Genomic DNA, 5,625 nt, shown 5'->3' with positions numbered 1-5,625 from the left:
ATGCTCATTTAATTCCAATTCATAAAATCATTTCCTTACAGTTATAGTTTATCATTAAACGTCATTTTCCAGAAAGTGCTTGGAAAGCTTCCGAAGATCTTGAAATTTTTGATTAGTCTTTAGGCTTTGAAATGTACTATTCTGCCTTTCTCCATTGAAAGAGCAACTAATTGTTCTAAACTGATGGAAGGCTTGAGATTATAGTGCATAAAATCAAAGACACAGCATATGGTAACTAGACAGCTAATGCTTTGGGCCCCTGATTATTGGATTCTTGCTGAGAAAAAGTGCAGAACTATCATTGTTCTTGGTATGTATTTGCAGAATGCCATTACTCTAGAGTAAACAAAATTCTTTTCTCTCTGAATTCTTTCATAACAACATGTGGAGTTCCAAAGAGTATAACACATTACCTAAATATTTATTTTCTTAAAGCTCCCCCTTTTTATGGACGTGAAGTGGCGTTCCAAAGAGTATAACACATTACCTAAATATTTATTTTCTTAAAGCTCCCCCTTTTTATGGACGTGAAGTGGCACAGACAGTAGTGGAGTAATTTGTACCTATGCACGAGTCAGCTCTACCTTTAACGGTTCACTCTTCCAAGCTTAATTAGTAGTTAACACACATCATAAAAATTTAATATGAGGTTGGGAAGCAGTCATTGTTACCGGCATGTTCTTGAGGGGTTATCTTTAGTTAGGTTGCTAATGTAAATTTTGCTTTTTGATACTATTTCTCTGTTCTTCCTTTCTTAATTGGCACCTTTCTTTTGATTTTGCCTTGTTGTCATAATTCTTATTTATCTTTCTTACAATAATGCAAGTACATCTCAGGGGAGAAAGGAAAACAAAACACACAAGAAAATGGAAGCTCTACTGCAGAACCCAAAGGGGATGCAGTGGTAAAAAGCAAAATGATGAAGTCTGTTTTTTTTTAAATACTGAGAACTGAATCCAAAGCCTTCACACCAAGTTACATCTGCAGCTCCTACTTTTTAAAATGTTTATTAGTACATATTTCTGGTACGTTATGGTTATATTCATTGTGGAGAGATTGTAAATGTACATAACACATCTTAATTTTTTTATGTTACCTTCCCTTTTTATTTACTTTTAAATTTTGAGACAGGTTCTCACCAAATTGCTAAACTTCCCAGGCTGGGCTTGAATTTAAAATCCTCCTGCCTCAGTCTCCCAGGGTGCCAGGACTGCAGGTGTGTACCACCATGCTTGGCCATGGTGAATTCTTAAACTGCTTTAATAGATAACACAGATATCTATTCCAGATACACTGCAAGAGTGTGACTATATTGTAAGTGGAGTTCTGTAAGCTTTACCATGTGAAACTAAAGTGTTGGAGAAAAGGCCAGGAGAAGGGTAAAAGGCTAGGAGAAGGGTCACCTGGCCTGAAGGCCCTCTCCTTTCTGTCACAGTGGGCCCATCGTGAACATCAATGAATCAGGAAAACAAGGCTGTAAGGTGAAACTAGAAAGGCCGGGAAGTAAGTCTGCAGATGGAAAAGGGAGTAGTGAGAATGGACGCCAGATAAACAGTCAGGAACCAGGGAGTACAGGGAACGCCAAGGTCAACACAGTGATTGCTGGAAAGCTGGCTGCAGGGCAGGAGTAGAGATGGAAGAGCGCAACCGGAGTCTCCCCACCATGCATTAAATCTGAACAAGGACCAGCTCCAGCAGAGAGCGCTTGCAACCCTTTCCATCACCAACACCTGAGACATGGCCTCAAAATGGACTGATTTATGAGCAACCACCTCAGTAAGGTCTGGCCTGACCACATTTTCATCAGATCACCATAATTTCTGGTGTTAGTGTATATTATATTTTGATTGCATATTTTATTTAGGTTTTACTGTGAACATGTAGAAGTTACTGTTCCTGTCTGACACATGTTTAACATTAAAAAGTAATTTGTTGACCTGGCAGGTGCACAACCTCCCGACTGGGTGACAACAGACCCAGCGAGGACCGAAAGACCCCGGAGGGTGTCTCTTCAGCTGCCTGCCTGCCTGAGATCACCTGGCGGGTGCGTGACCTCCCGGACTGCACGACAACAGACCCAGCGAGGACCCAAAGACCCCGGAGGGGGTCTCTTCAGCTGCCTGCCTGCCTGAGATCACCCGGTGGGTGTGTGACCTCCTGGACTGCACGACAACAGACCCAGTAAGGAAGGTAGTCATGCGGGCGCCCTTGAAACACCCCCACGACCTCCCCCCACCCCGGTTCTCAAACCTCCTGATTGGGCCAGTCCTTAGACCAACTCTGCAGAGGCATAGGTTCTCATAAAGGGTAGTTTTCTGAGCTCCCAACTTTGAACATCTTTAAAGAAAGGGCAGGGGAAACCTGTAACAGAACTGAGTGGAGTTCAACCCTGAGGGTAGAGAAACTCAAGTTAGGCCTTGTAGACTGTGTTCAGTCTCAGTTGTGGGGAACTGCCATTGGCTAGCTGAGACCAGGGGATTCGGTTCTGCATATGGCTGTACATGTGGTATAATATGAGAACAGAGACAGTCTGAAAGAGGCCCTTCAAATTCTTTTTGTTTCTCTCTCTCTCTTTTTTCTTTTCCTCATTCCACCCTAAAATTTCTTTCTTTTTTCTGTCCTCTCTCTCCAACTCAGTATCTTGCTCCACCATATTGTCCCTCATCTCCCTTTTTATTCTGGCTCCTGCCCTAATTCAGACTTCTTCTTTTATTATTTTTTGTTTTTAGGAGGGGTTTCTCTTTATGTTCTTTTCTCCAGTCATTTTACCTCACTCATGGCTCTGTACCTTCAAGGGAAGGCAAGTGCCTGTTATTGTTAAGGGGATATATTCTTGTCCTTATTCCTGCACTCTCTCTATCCCCCCTGAAGTTAATAGCTTTGTAAAGATAGTAAGGTAATTCTACAACCTCTGGATTCACTTCAAACCTGCTCTAATTCTTTCACTTATCTAATCCTCTCGTTCTAAGTCTAACCCCCCCATCCTAAATGGTAAAGATGCTATATTGAAAAGCATATTCACTGCAAACATACTATGGGCTGCTTCTTGAAATTAATTCACATGAGTTAAAGGTGATACATTAATGACTACCACAAGTGGTCAGTTTGCAAGCTGTGCCTGATCCTATTGGGCTGCTGAATGTATCATTTGGGATAAAGGGTTATGATTGATTTAAAGAGTTGTTTTCTCTGATATTATGAAAATGAGGATGTCTGTGAGTCATTAGAAACTCAAAATCTAAAATGCAACTATACTAGGAAGATTTAAGTAATACCCAGAAATTAAAGGGCAACCCAACAATAAAAATAAAAATGAGAAAACACTTAAGCAAAACAAAAAAACAGATTTCCAGTTCACCAATGGCAAAGAGTAGGACAAATGAGGATGAAAAGTATGATAGTGAACCAACAGGACTCCCTGGATCCATAGCACAGGAGGTAACAAAACAGATCAATCAGGCTCTAGAAAAATTCAAATCAGAAATAATTTCCCAGTTAACCAGAGAGATGATGAGCAAAATGGAAGTCATGATTCGAGACTCTAGAGCAGAAACTGAAGAAAAAATAGATGAGCTCAAGACTATGATAGAAGCCATGAAGACTCAGCATAAGAAAAAAAAGGAAACAATGAATGCCCAACAGAGGAAAGAAATGGAATCCATAAAACAGATTCAAACAGATATCCAGGAAATTAAAAACCCTATTGAAAGTGTACGCAACAGAATAAAAGATTGCGAAGATAGAATTTCAGATATAGAAGATAGGATTGCAGTCAGTGACCGTGAAAAAAGAGGTCTCTTAAAAACAGTAAGGGATCATGAGAAATCAATCCAACAACTCCTAGATGATACAAAGAAAAATAACATAAGACTGATAGGAATTCATGAAAAAACAGGAGAAAATGCAAATGACATAAAAAAGCTCTTCACAGAATTAATGACAGAAAACTTCCCAAACAGAAAGGAAGAATTAGACATATGGATAAGTGAGGCATATAGAACTCCAACTAGCCACGATCAAAAAAAATCTACACCTAGACATATAATAATCAAGATTCCAGAAATCCAACAGAAAAACAAAATACTACAAGCAGTAAGAGGAAAGAAACAAATCACATGCAAAGGAAAGCCCATTAGAATCACAGCAGACTTTTCAACACAAACCCTTAGGTCAAGGAGAGCCTGGAGTGAGGTATTCCAAGTCCTAAAAGAAAAGAACCTCCAACCTAGACTGATGTATCCTGCAAAACTCTCTTTCAAAATAGATGGGGAAATAAGATACTTCCACGACAAAGAGCACCTGAGAAATTTCATGAACACCAACCCAGCACTGCAAGGAATTCTAAACAATATCCTAGAAAAGGACAACGAAGTTCACAATAACATGAGGCCCAACAGACCAAATCAAATAGGCAAGGCAAGAAACTAAAAGGAGATGGGAGAAAAAGTAAAAAGAGTCAACAAAAGGACAATAACATGACAAGAATAAGTCAAAATATATCAGTTATAACCATCAATGTTAATGGCCTCAATTCACCAACCAAGAGAAACAGATCAGCAGAATGGATTAAGAAACAAAATCCAACAATATGTTGTACACAAGAAACACACCTAGTGCAAAAGGAAGTCCATAGACTGAAAGTGAAAGGATGGAAAACAATTCTCCATGCGTCAGGAGTCCAGAAAAAAGCAGGGGTAGCAATCTTATTCTCAGATAAAGTAAATTTCAAACCAAAACTCATTAAGAGAGACAAAGAAGGACACTACATCCTTGTAAAGGGAACAATTCAAGAGGAAGAGCTGACAATCATAAACATATATGCACCAAATATAAATGCCCCCAACTATATAAAACAAATATTAAGTAACATGAAAAACCAAATAAGCACTAATACAATTGTAGTGGGGGATTTAAATACCCCACTATCACAAATTGACAGATCTACTAGGCAGAAAATCAACAATGAAATAATAGAACTGAACCAAGCTTTGGAACACATGGACTTAATAGATGTTTATAGAGTATTCCACCCCCAAAAACCAGAATATACATTCTTTTCGGCTGCACATGGATCATTCTCCAAAATAGACCACATACTGGCTCACAAAACAGGTCTAAATAAATGCAAAAAAATTGAAGTCATCCCCTGTTTATTATCAGATCATAGTGCAATCAAACTAGACATCAATAGCACAAGAAACTATAGAAACTTCACAAGCACATGGAAACTGAACAACACTCTCCTAAACAATCAATGGATTACAGAGGAAATTAAAGAAGAAATTAGACAGTTTTTACAAATAAATGAGAATGCCAATACAACATACAGGAATCTTTGGGACACAATGAAAGCAGTTCTACGTGGAAAATTCATAACATTGAATGCCCACACTAGGAAAACAGAGCGGGCTCAAATAAACAACTTAACGATGAAACTTAGACTCCTAGAAAAACAAGAGCAAGAAAAACCCAAAGCTCGAACAAGAGAGGAAATTATAAAGATCCGAGCAGAAATCAATGCAATTGAAATTAAGAAAACGATACAAAAAATAAATGAAACAAAGAGCTGGTTTTTTGAAAGAATAAATAAAATTGACAAACCCTTAGCTAATCTTATCAAAAAAA

Source organism: Fukomys damarensis, unplaced genomic scaffold (genome assembly GCF_012274545.1).
Source record: "Fukomys damarensis isolate Sample0158 unplaced genomic scaffold, DMR_v1.0_HiC HiC_scaffold_26, whole genome shotgun sequence".
In the NCBI taxonomy this organism is placed as follows: domain Eukaryota; kingdom Metazoa; phylum Chordata; class Mammalia; order Rodentia; family Bathyergidae; genus Fukomys; species Fukomys damarensis.
This window is presented reverse-complemented; position numbering follows the sequence as displayed.